Source organism: Cervus elaphus, chromosome 22 (genome assembly GCF_910594005.1).
Source record: "Cervus elaphus chromosome 22, mCerEla1.1, whole genome shotgun sequence".
Classification (NCBI taxonomy): Eukaryota; Metazoa; Chordata; class Mammalia; order Artiodactyla; family Cervidae; genus Cervus; species Cervus elaphus.
This window is the reverse complement of record NC_057836.1, coordinates 4,658,849-4,672,451: the sequence shown is the minus strand read 5'-3', so window position 1 is coordinate 4,672,451 and position 13,603 is coordinate 4,658,849.

Sequence of the window (13,603 nt, the reverse complement as noted above, 5' to 3'; positions counted from 1 at the left end):
CCTCACTGGGGGACGAAGGAAGCATGGGCTGACAGGTTTAGTTCAGATCCATTCAGCTGTGGGACCTTAAGTAAATTACTTAACCTCTCTGAGATATCCATCCCCAATCCCTCTCAATCTCCCCCTACCCCAGGAATAATAATCCCTGGCTGGCAGAGGAGTTCTGGGAAGCAGAGAGAATGGCTGTGAAGAGTCTAGGAGATTACTGGTACTAACTAAACAGCAGCTATAATTACAATCATTATGAGAATTCTGAGCTATTTCAACTCCACAGTTAAAGGGGGACATTTTAAAAGTTCAAAGCCATTTAAGATGAATCAGGTACAGTGCACACGGTCACTGTCTCCCAGGGTGAATTATTTGTCCTGAAAGGGGTGATCGATAGAGATTACTGGCTTGCAGAAGGAAATAAGTTTCAAAGAACCCCATCAGCACGTCTACTTTTAATTAGGTACCATTTTTCTCTGTTCACCTAGAAAGAACTAACGCCTGGGTTTGCAGGGGTGAGGTGGATTGCGAGGGGGGTGACAGCTTAGAGGATTCCTGCAGATTACGGAGAGGGGGAGAGGATCAGTGGGGGAGTCAGGAGGAAACACTGATCTCCTCCAGGGGTGGGTGCTCCAGCCAGGCCAGCGGCGTCCTCCCGAGTCACCTGTGATCAGAGTAACCTCTGTTTTGGGCATCACTGTGTTTCAGACTCAGGACCAAGCTCCGTGACGTGCACAGTTTGCAAGCCCTTTGTTGACTGCCGACTGGCCTCCGAGGTGAGGGGCACCCAGAGCCTGGGTAAGCTGCTGGCACGGCGGTCAGGTAGCTCCGAGCAGGAGCTGGTGGAAGCGTGTGGACAGGAGGGGCTTCTGTCTCCCACCGACACCTGGCCCCTCCACTTTCGGGGCCATTCTTCAGCACCTCCCCATCCGTCTCTTCGGGTTGCCTTGATGTCCTCCCAGGAAAGGGGTGCGCCCCCTTTTCAGCCTGTGCCTCCCTGTGTAGGGGGGTCTCCCCTGCTGTCCTGTCATCACTGCAGCTCCGTCGGCCACACCAGGCTGTGGACCCCTGGAGCCCAGGCACTGTGTCTGCACCCCCTGGCCCAAGGGTCAGAGAGGGTTTCCCCAGGGGAGCGGCATGGAAATTGAGAATTGAAATATAAGAAATCTGGGAGAGAAATTCTGAGCGAAAGAACAGAAAAGGAGGACTTTCCTAGGGGTCCAGGAGTTAAGACTCAGCTCCCAATGCAGGGGGCATGGATTCCATCGCTGGCTGGGGAACTTAAAAAAGAAAAGGAACATAAAAATGAAATTCCGAAGTGAAATTGAGAATGAGGGTTTAGCAGGGAAAAACACTGTGGGTGGTGGGGATAGCGGTGGGGCTGGGAGAAAGGAGAGCCTGGACCCTCGTCCCAAGGCTGTGGACAGACCCTGTAGGGGACAGAGGCTCGATCTGTTCAGAAAGGGGGACGCTGGGAGCATCAGAGGCCAGCGGGGGGCTGGCTTTCCAGCAGGCGAGAGACAGGACCATCCCTGCCTCCTGAGTCTAAGATTTGACAAGTTCAGATCCCTTTACACACCTGGCTGTGACCCAGACTCATCCTGGGGGCCCCTTGTCACATGAGGAGAGCCCCCTGGGAGGATATACTGGGTTGAGGGTGCTGGGGGCTTCAGAAAATCCCAGAGGAATCTGTGGACCAGGACCACCCGCGGCTCTGGGCCAGCAGGGCCTTTGCTCAAAGGGTAACGTTGGAAGCACATCCTTCACCTGAAACAAAACCTCAGATGCCCCAGCGCCTCTCCCCACAGGTGTCCCCTGGGGCATCTCAGTAGATCCACATGGAGTTTTTATCTCTCCTGTCTCTCCCTGCGACTCACCTGTCAGGTCAACCCTCAGGTGCTGGAGTCCTTGAGTTAAGACCACTGACTTTGCCATATTTAAAAAGAAATGAAATTGGTTTTCAAATAACAGTTATGGGTTTTATGACGATCGCACGCTACAGCACACATTAGTTCTCTCGGCTTCCAGGGGAATAAAAACACCCCAGGGGGCTGTGCTTCGCCAGCTCCCCAAGGTGGGGGTGGGGGCGGGGGGAGCGGAGGGAGCGTAGAGGACAGCGGGGAATGCTTGCACAGCGTTAGGCGCGAGGACAGCACGCTGACTCCAGCCCGGCTGCTCTGAGCAAGCAGCAGCTGGGCGTGCGGGGCTCTGGCATTCAGGCCTTCCTGTGACCCACAGGGGAACTTCCCAGCTGGCTCAGTGGTGGTAAAGGCAGTGATATAATAAGATATAGTATCTTTGTGCAGTGGTAAAGAATCCACCTGCCAATGCTGGAGACGCTGGTTCGGTCCCTGGATCAGGAAGATCCCCAGCGGAGGAAACGGGGTTTTGCCTGAAAAGTCCCAAGGACAGAGGAACCTGGCGGGCCCACAGTCCATAGGGTGGCAAAGAGTCAGACAAGGCTGAGCAACTGAGCACACACGTGACCCGCGGGAGCTGCGCAGGCGATCAGGCTGCCAAGGGCCTGGGGCGGCCGCTGCCTGGGAGGCTGCCAGCCTCGTGGGGAGGTCAGATGCTGCCCTGCGCCGAGTGTGCCATGCGGGGCCCTGCCTCTCTGCACACACAGCGCCCCTCCCCGCCGCCAGCATCCTGGGAGGTTCACTCTTCTTCCTTTCTCCATCTTCTGTCCTCTAAGGCCCAGCAAGCACATCACTTGCTCAGCTGCAGGCCCCCTGCAGGACTGTGGAGCAAAGGGCCAGTGGTGACCAGACCCAGAGGGAAAGGGGGTAACTGGGGTGAAAGGTCACTGCGTGGACCCGTCTGGGGTGACCAGGGAGGCAGGTCACAGGACACACTCTCAAGGCCCAGGGAACACCCTAGTGTGTCCGGGTTATCGCCAGAAGGGAGCCCCAGCGAAGCAGGGGACCACTCAACCTACCAATGTTCAGATGGATGAAGGTACCACCCAGCCGAGAGTCTGGACAGGTTCATTGATTGACCTGCTCCTAGAACCTTTCACAAAGACACACGTGGCCGTATTGTGTGTGTGCTTAGACGCCAGGCGGGGGACGTTTCCTCCTCTAGTCCTGAAATTTCCACCGCATTGTAAATACATAATCAAGACATGAAAGGACCAACAGCGTTTTCTTTGCAAGCCCTTGGACCTTCACCTTGGCAGTCACCTGAAGCTTGTAACACCTGAACACCTGGGTTTTTCTGCAGGAGATTCTAGCCATTGGCAGAAGCACAAAGACATTTTATCAGCAAAGAAAGAAGGACTCCAAGCTGTCTGAGGCCACCAGGAGGCAACCTAGTGGACCGGAGTGGGCCTGGCCGTGACCGCCTGTTCACCGCTGTGCAGACTGTCTCACAACAAGCCTTTGAGCACCCTGGCAATCGATCCACAGCAGGAGGCTTGCCCGGTGGCTGGTCTCTGCGTGCCAAGCGCTGATCAAAGATTCACGACAATCGTGACAACAACCATCTTATGTAAAGAGGTCCTCTGTGGTCTTCCCTGGTGGTTCAGGGTGGTTCAGCGGTTGAGAAGCCGCCTTCTGGTGTAGGGGACACAGGTTTGATCCCTGATCTGGGAAGAGCCCATATGTCAAAGGGCCACTAAGCCCGTGTGTCACAAACACCGAGCCTGTGTGCCCTAGAGCCTGTGCCCAGCGAGGAGAGGAGCCCCCGCAGTGAGGAGCCTGTGCGCCCAACAAAGAGCAGCCCCCTCTCTCTGCAAACAGAGGAAGCCCTTGCGGAGCAGTGAAGACTCAGCACAACCAAAAACGAAATGCAAAGAGGTCCTCTGTCCCAGCAGCACCACACAGATGCAGAGATGACCCCAGCGACGGTAGGAAGCCAAGCGCCAGAGAGGTTTAGCAATTACCCAGGGACACAGAGTGAATAAGACAGTGCAAGCCCAGGAGTGAACGTTCAGTGTCTTTAACTCTCCACGCCTCTGCTCTGCGGCCCTTTCTGCCAAGATGCTCCACTGGGAGGGAGGGGAGAGGAGGGAGAAGAGGAACACAATTAAAACCTCCGGGATGGGAGGGGGCGGCAAGGCTATGTGAGAATGCTACTTCACAGCTGGGAGACACAGTGGAGAGATTCTGCAGGTGCACCTGGACGTCAAAATAAAACTCGCAGAAACGTAAATGAAAGCTGCTCAGTTGTGTCTGGCTCTTTGTGACCCCATGGACTGCAGCCCGCCAGGCTCCTCCGTCCATGGGATTCTCCAGGCCAAGGATACTGGAGTGGGCTGCCATGCCCTTCTCCAGGGGATCTTTCCAACTCAGGGATTGAACCTATGCCTCCCGCATTACAGGCGGATTCTTTACCCATTGAGCTACCAGCGAAGCCCAAGAATACTGGAGTGGGTAGCCTATCCCTTCTCCAGGGAATCTTCCGACCCAGGAATCGAACCGGGGTCTCCTGCATTGCAGGCAGATTCTTTACCAGCTGAGCTACCAGGGAAGCCCAGAAACATAGGTCTCCTTATCTCCTAAAGAAACTATTTAGAGGGCTTTCCCTAAGGGAAATTCAAAGAAATAAAAGAAAAAAAATCAAGGAAGACATAAGCTGCAGGATTTTCACCATGGCACCATCCTGGGAGCTGAGGGAAATGCCATCTTTTATGTCTGATTTACAAACTATGGCTTTTATTAACCAAAGAAAAACATACTGAGATCGGAAATGGTGCCTATGAAACAATGCTTGCATATGGACTTCCAAAAATAGTATAATGAAATACAGAAACTCCAAGAATCTGCTGACGAAATCTAACTCATACATGTAAAACAGCGAGTTTAGAAATATACAGTCCTTTTCAAAGAACAAAAATTTTTTTTAAATCAAAGGAGATTTTTCCACTGGAATTTTTACCAAAGGAGACTCAGGAATGGGTGAAGGGGACAGGGGTGGATGCAAATGTATAGAGATGTGAATTACAAAGGTCATGGCACGGAAATATCCAGAATGCAAAGGCGTGTCCTTCCGGTCTGATTGTTGAAAGCTGACCACAGGCTATGAAGTGTGGAGTTCACAAAGCTCTGATAGTGTCACCCCGGCCCCCAAGCCTAGCAGGGGGCCTCCACCCACCTCCCCAGTGTGGGATACCTGGACAAAAGCCAGGGGCCAAGCAGAGCATGACGCAGGCCTGGAGCCCAGAGACCTGACCCAGATCCCAGCCCCGGAGAGCCGGGGGTTCTCTCAGCCCGAGGAGGATAGGGAGATGTTCAGGCCTCAGTGTCCCCGTCTGTCCAGTGCAGCTGATAACGGCCTCCAACCTCACAGGAGAGTGAAAGGTTAAATGAGTGATTTCACATATGGAGCATCAAACCTGGCCCCCTTCACTGTCGGCTGCCACAATCACTGTCAGTGTGTTCACTGTCTTGCTGAAGGTTTCGATATTCACTTTTTTGTGTGAAATCAGTCAAGCAGACCAAGGTGCAGAGCAGAGATTCCCAGCCACCAGCCCCCTCGCCTCGCCACCACACACACAGTCGGTAACCGGCTCCTCCCGTGTCCTCCCGGGACTTATATAGAGGCAAATACGGACACCAAGGCCCCTCGTGGAGGACGTGCTGGTCTTCGCTTTCTCGTCCTAGGTGATAAATCCCCCAAACTTGGCAGAGATGCTCGCGCTGATCATCTCACAGCTTCTGTGCAGGAGGAGCTGGCTCCGTGGCGGCGGGGGCCCTCTAGTTGGGTCTCACCGGTGCTACCCAGCTGCCCGCCAGGCCGGGGTCCTCCTCCAGGCCCGTTCAGTGCTCTGTGGTTGTAGGACTGGGGTCCCGTCTTCTTGTTGGGTGTCAGCGGGGGCTGCTCTCAGCTCCCAGAGGCCTCTGTCCCTCTTACCACGCGTCCGCCTGCAGACCCTCTCAGCTCGGCAACCTGTTTCCCCAAGGCCAGTGGGGGAGGGTCTCCCACTGCTTCTGCCTGAGGGGGTCTCAGGCAAGGGGGTGCAACCAAGGGCCATCCCAGCACCTTGACAAGTGGCTGTCCTAACACAGCAGGGACACGGGCTCCTTTGCCGTATTCTGGGGAGAAGCCCAGGGCGCATCTACCCCCACGGAGGGTGATCCCACTGGGGTCCCCTCTGGGGACAGGGTCCCTCCTCGGTCATGCTGTGTAGTTATGCACCTTGAGTTTCTTTCCCATCTACATTATCCCATTACATTATCTACATTATTTATTCCCCCAAGTCACACCTACCCTCCAGAGAAGACCTGACCGTGAACAGACCAACTGGATATACTGCAGGCTCTGTATGGGCCCCACCGCAAGAACAGGGGTTGGTGTGTGTGCATGCGCTGGTGTGTGTTTGGGGGTGGAATGGATCTCAGTGGCCCCCAAACTTCCAACTTGGAAATTCCAGGACCCCAAGTTGCCGGCTTCTGGTCTGGAGTGTAAACACCTTCCCTTCGCACAAGCAGAGCTCGTTTTAACACCATGCGTTGTGTTCTAAAGAAGCTGGCGTACTTCAGAGAAAGGGTGAATCGTGGCACAGAAGACATAGCGTCCTATAAACAGTGGGAGACGTTGACGGCGCCCCCTCACCCCAAACCCATAAAGCTGCTCCCTCGGGCCTCTGGCAGCCCTGGCTCTCCTACCTCTGAAAGACCTGGGTGGGAGCTGGATGGGCACTGGCTGCAAAGGGGAAGCTGGGAAGCCCCCCTGGGGCCCATGTCAGAGGGGTTCCTGCTGACACCAGGCGGTGAAGCAGGCACTGGGTTCTCCAAATGGGACACGTTCACATATGCGGGAGGGGACCCCCAGAGTTTTTCTTCTTTATTTTTTAAATACAAGGATCAACACATAGGGCTTCCCAGGTGGTGCCAGGGGTAAAGAACCCACCTGCCAAGGCCGGAGACATACGAGACACAGGGCTGGTTCCCGGTCGGGAGGATCCCCTGGAGGAGGGCATGGCAGCCCACTCCAGTATCCTTGCCTGGAGAATCCCATGGACAGAGGCACCTGGCAGGCTGCAGTCCACTGGGTCACAAAGAGTCAGACATGACTGAAACGACTTAGCACGCACGCATCAACCCACAGGGAAACACACAGATCTTAAGGGAATGGCACTATGAGCTTTCAGAGACGTACACAGTCGTGGAATCCACGGCTCAGTAAAGACAACCATGACTCTGAGGCAAAGTGCAGCGGTGTTGATAGCTTACGGTGAACGGTGTCGGATTCGTGATCTCTGAAGAAGATTTAACTTCAGGACCAGGGACCAGGTTTGATTACGCAAGAGCTTTTGTATAGCAGAATTTTATTAAAGTATAAAAAAGGAGACAGAAAGCTTCTGAAGTAGACATCAGAAGGGGGATGGAGCGTGCCCCTTTTTGCTAGTTTTAGCAAGCTGTTTTATGTCTGTTAGAAAGCTACTAATCAGATAAGGGGGACACCTCAAGGCTGATGGAGTTTCACCAGGCCCCTCTCCCACAATATGCATTTTTGAGATAAGGATGACAGAGGTGTGTCATCCCCCAGCCATAAAACAATTGATAGGAATACTGGTTTGTTGAGCTATTATTAGCCCAAGGTTTGAGAAAAGAAAAAAAGTTAGTCTTAGGTGCAACCATTTTGAAGAAAGGCAAATTCCAAATCAAATACATAGTTTCATTAACATAGCTTAAGAAAGACATTTCCATACAGAAACCTCCTTTTAATTTTGTATGGAGAAGGAAAAAAATCTGACACTTGTAGTTTGTTTCCTCCTGTAGCTTAAGGTAGAAATAAAAAATGTCTGACACTTGCAGCGTATTTCCTCCGTTTGGAGACCCCTGGCCTTCCTGCCTGTTATCCTCTCAATGTGATAGTCAAAGCAGACTAAGAAAATCCTGAGTCTATTATTGACCAAACAAATAAATCCACAAAAAAGACATTCAGGACTTCCCTGGTGGTCCAGTGGCTAAGTCTCTGAGCTCCCAGAGCAGGGGGCCCAGGTTCAATCCCTGATCAGGGGCCTAGACAGATCCCACATGCAACTAAAGATCCTGAGCGTCAAAACAAGATCAAGCACAGCCAAATAAAGAAATTTTTTTTTTTTTTTAAAGAAAGGTATTCATATTCCCATCAACTACATTGTGGAGACTGAAATTTTAGAGGAGAAGTTTCTGGAAACCAAGAGATAAGGATTTAGGCTACCTCCTTTTCTCTGTCTCACACACATTCTCACCAGTCACTTACCGACAGAATGATGCTGGACAATTCATTTCATGTCTCTGAGCATCAGTTTCCTCATCAGCCAGATGGGGGTCACAGTGGATGTGGAGGTCACAGGGTGGTCTTCAATCAGACTAAACTCGTGAACCCAGGAAAGCTCTAGAGACTGCCAGGCACACGGTAATAGCTAAATTAAGATTAGCAACCACCAGTGTTAAAGTCCTCATTGTGACTGGAGGCAGCATTCCGGTCACTCCCCGAATCCTGTGCGTGTCCACTTCCACCACCTCCGCCTGCTCCATCCCTCTCCCCTCCTCTCCTGTCTCCTTCACACATCACTGTTTTCTCCCGCTGCTCTATCTGCCTCCTGTGGCTTTGTTCTAGTTAATAGTCTGGCTGGTTTTAAAGGTCTATTACTAATGATCAGAATCTTAAAATGACCCTGCTTGCTAAAGGTGAAAAAAATAGGTCTTACAACCCAAATCTTCCAGATTTTCTCCAGGAAGGAGGTCAGGGTGTGGGGTGTAGCACCAGGGAACCTGGCGGGGCTCAGGAGCCACACCTCTGCATCCATTAACAATCCCGCCCCACAGTGGGTGGACCAGATACCCTCCGACTCCTCTTGAAACTCTGAGATCACTGGGTTCTCAGAGTCACTTAGTTATACTTTTCAGTACTTCTATTGTTGTTGTTCAGTCGCTAGGTCATATCTGACTCTTTGTGACCCCACGGACTGCAGCACACCAGGCTTCCCTGTTCTTCGCTATCTCCTAGAATTTGCCCAAACTCATGTGCATTGAGTCAGTGATGCCATCCAACCATCTCATCCTCTGTCGTTCCCTTCTCCCCCTGCCCTCAATCCCTCCCAGAATCAGGGGCTTTTCCAATGAGTCAATTCTTCACATCAGGTGGCCAAAGGATTGGAGCTTAACTCCAGCATCAGTCCTTCCAATGAATATTCAGGACTGATTTCCTTTATGATGGACTGGTTGGATCTCCTTGCAGTCCAAGGAACTCTCAAGAGTCTTCTCAAGTACCATTGTTTGAAAGCATCAGCTCTTCAGTGCTCAGCTTTCTTCATGGTTCAATATTTTATTTGGCCCTTTATAAGGAAGGTCTGTGCTGGCCAGGGTGCTTTGTATTCCCACATGCCCTGCCCCATGGGGAGGACCGAGGTTGGCAGGAGCCCCTTCCATCTCAATGAGGAGAGGACTTGATGCTGTCCTCAGACCCAAGGTCAGGGAGCACCATGAGGTTCCCATCGGGGCGGGGGTGGGAAGGTGGGCAAAGGATCACTCCCTGGGTGACGTGGTGGTCCACACTTCCCACCCATCAGATAGGTCTGCAGTCAAGGACAGGACAGTTGTGATAAAGAGGTTTACAGGTGGGGGCTGATGGCACGTTGTTCCTCCTTCACAAAACACATCCACCCTGGAAGGCAGCCTGGGGCTGGACCGGAGGCTGTCGGACCGTATGTGGCATGTCCTACATCACGTAGTCGACCTGCCACGTCACCACGAACTCATGCCGCCCTCGAGTGGGAGGGACAGGCCTTACCACGTGGAATGGACCAGGCTGCAGCCACTGACACCCATCACGGGACCCGAGGGCCTGTGGGTAATGAACAAAGACAGGCCTGAGATTGCTCATTCTGGGGAGCCTTCCCCCTGACCACAAATAAACTGTTGCTTCTTCGTTTTTCTCACAAACGGCTGTTCCCTGGGCCAACGTTCCTTTTTTTTTTCTTGGAAAGTTGGGAGGTGGGTGGTGACATTTTCAGCTGCTATTTTCAAGCGTCATTCTTAGTCACTGTGGGCAGCTCAGAAGCCAGCAGAAAGCCTGCCCACGGCCTGGGACTGGTTACTCCCGACTCCCTGGGCTGGCTCCACTGCAGCTGAAGACAGGCACGCGCTCCTCCTCCAGGGGCCCATGAGGACAGGGCCAGAGCCAGGCCTCCCAACGCAGGCTCGAGGCCAAGCCAACCCCTAGGGACCCCTGGCCTCAGGAGACCCGCCACGGGCTCCCTCACTATTGGAACCTTCTATAGAACCAGAAATAGCAAAGATGGGTTCCTAACCTTTCAAAACAGATGCCCACCCCCAAACTTCAAGACTCACACACATAACTCACAAGCGGGCTCCCCGCCTCCATTGGCTCCTACCCTAAGCATTTATTTATTTTATTTTAAGCATTTATTTTTTATTTTGGATGTAATTTAGCAGCTCTGATCTTCTCGAGGACAGCAGTTTTTCCAGGCAACAGATAATGCGATGGCCCTGCATGCCCGCTGAGGAAGAGATGAAATCTCCGAGTGAGCAACTGTAGTAGGCGCCTCCTGAGTTCCTCACTCCTCGTGTCCAGGATCCCCGGCAGACGTCATGATGGAAGATGTTGACACAGTGCACAGAGTTTTGTAACTCATTTCTCAACCCCCAGGCAAACCAAACGTTTCCACAAATACTGCTTTGATTTCAGGGGCTTATACATTCCCTTGTCTTCTCTCTCCCTGCTAAATTTTTTTTCTGTCTTTCTAGAGAGACAGTTTGGTTCCACCACGTCTGATATAAACCACGTGGCTTTGGATTCATCACCTAGTCGCTCCAGGTTTGTCGGCTGTTTGTAGAGATTCGTGCAGCCGCCTGTGTTGACTGAGCAAAAGCACTATGTGCCAGAGCCCTTCCGGTCCCCGAGGACGTGGCGCTGACCTGGTCTCTGCCTGATCGTAGCCTGGAGAACCGGGGCAGCATCCAGGGGGGCAGCGGGGGCAAGAGGATTTCAGGGAAGAGGGCAGGTCGGAGGGAGGGAGAGGGTCGGGGGGTGGGGCCGAGCCCCGGTCACAATGGTCAGAAGGAGAGCTGGGGGCCTGCCCTCCAGGCAGATGGTCAGCAGGGTCAGAGTGAGTGTGGAGGGTGCAAGGAGGAGGAGTGAGCTGGAGGAAGGGGGAGGGGAGGGGAAGAGGAGGGAGGAGGGAAGGGAGGAGGGAGGAGGGAAGGGAGGAGGACGAAGCACAGAGCCTCCTGAAGATGCGGATCCAGAAGCCCCACCCCGTCCAGCTGGTGGGGGCAGGGTGGGCCTCAGTGCCCAGCCTCTGAGACGGTGGCCGCCCCCCACCCGCCCCCTGGGGAAGGCGCCCTTTGGCGGGTTTTGCAGGGACAGGTGGCAGCAGCAGCTGTAAAAGGTCCCTGTTGGCAGCGCCTCCCGGTGTCGGGGGCGTAAGTCTGGTCAGTGTCCTTGAAGTGGCAGAGAGGAGCCAGAGAAGAAAAATCTGCCCTGGATAGGAGTTGTGGGGTTCCATGGGGACGAGGGATGAAGCCATGTGGACTGTCCAGGTTTCCAGGAGAACCTCTGCAGTGCTCGGGGAAGGGAGCCTCTAGGCAGGAGTTTGGTCCAGTTTCCACCAGGACAGTTCTAGAACCTTCCGCAGAGCTGAGGTGGTTCCTTAGCAAAGCACGAGGTCATCAGAAACACACAGCTCTCCCTGCCCCCCTCCCAGCTCTTCTTCCTGACCACAACCCTGCTCTTTCCTCCGGTGGCCTCAGGACACAGTCTCAATTAGGTGTTCTTCTCCTTGATGCCTCCTGGGTGGCTCAGACGGTAAAGCGTCCGCCTGCAATGTGGGAGACCTGGGTTTGATCCCTGGGTTGGGAAGACTTTCCTGGAGAAGGAAATGGCAACCCACTCCAGTACTCTTGCCTGGAAAATTCCATGGATGGAGGAGCCTGGTAGGCTACATTCCATGGGGTCGCAAAGAGCAACCTCACAGGTTCTCCTTGATGGTATCACAGTCCTTCTGGAATAAGGGCTGGGACCCCTCCCCCCTCCCACACTGCCCCTCACATTTGTGGGGGTTGAGGACACACCCCCTTAGTCATGAACCCCCGAAGCTCCACAGCTTCCCCTCCGTTGTCTCTTCTTTCTATTCTTTGTGGATTGTCTCCAAGACTGCCCGAAAAGCTCCGTGTTTTCTGCCCATCACTTCTGCTCCTTCCTCCCCTACTCTTCCCACCTAAGTTAAAAGGAGTGCCACCCACCCAGTTACTCACGCCAGAGTCATCGTGACAAGCCCCCTCCCATCTCCTGCACGGCTCCACCGAGCCCTAAATGACCCTGGGATCCGCCTGCCCCCACCCCCCACAGCCACCCCTCCCCCAGTACATGCCGCCCTCCTTCCTGCCCTCCCCCTGTCCAATCTGGTCCCGTCCACTGCAGCCAGAAGGATCTTATTGAAGACCCAGGAGGGCCTTGGAAGAGACCACTGCGGCTGAAGTCACACTTCAGAAGACCTTCCCCAAACACCGAGGACGAGGACGCCCAGACATGCACCCCAGGCACCCCACCCCCCAACTCAGGCCTCTGCAAACCTCCTTCCTTTTGCTCAGCTTGGTTCAGGCCTTGTCTCTCCCTCCACTCGCAAGTGCTACAAGCGGCTTTCTACGGTTAATTGTTTTTTCCCAATGAATCCTTACAACAATCCTGCGGAGGAGGGGCGGGGTGGGCTCTGTGATCGTCCCCGTTTTGTGGATGAAGAGGCTGAGGCTGAGAGGTAAAGACACACAAGTGGTGAGTTACTAAGCGGTGGAGATGAGCGTCAAAAGACTGATGCCCCCATCCCCCCAGCTTAGGGCCCCAGGGTCTAGCCTATGGGGGGCACATCCCTGCTGCCAACCCACTGCCAGCTTTGTTACAAGTGGTCCTGGAGGCCCTACTATGTGCCTGGCACCATCACGGGCAGGGGACAACTTGAATATCCAGGCACTCCAGCAAACTCTCATCTCTAACCCCACATGGTTCCTCCGCCCCTCTGTCAGCTTGTAATCCACGTTGGTGTGTGTGACCCTGTGTCTTCCTTCTGGACCGAACGCTCAGGGAGGGCAGAGTTTCTCGGCCAGCCACGGCCCGTACACAGTAGGCACAGAATGAGTGAAAGAATGAATGAATGCACCCTTGATGTCCCCGTGCGTGTAAAACCCCCAATGTGTGGAATACAGTAAGTCCCCTACATACAAACCTTCAAGTTGTGAATTTTCAGAGATACGACCGTGCATCTGGGTTCCAGCCAGGAACCAGAACCTGTGCATCAGTGTCAGGCGGGAGGGAAACGGCATCTCCTGTTGCTGAGGATCCTTCAGCTCCACCATTTCCCACCTCTTCTCCCTCCTCCCTTCAGTAACTCTTCTTGCCTGTTCACCTGATGCCAGCCCCTGTGTGCCAACTGTTGTACTGGATTCCTGTATCTTTTCAAGATACTGGACTGTAAGATTCAAAATGCTTTATTTTTTGTGTTTGCTTTTAATGCATTATTATTTGTGTGAAAAGTATTATAAACGTCTTACAGTACAGTACTATATAGCCGATTGCATTAGTTGGGTACCTAACTTTGCTTAGCTTACAAATAAACTGGACTTAACTAACACATTTTTGTAAGTAGAGGACTTGTGGTAGATGCATT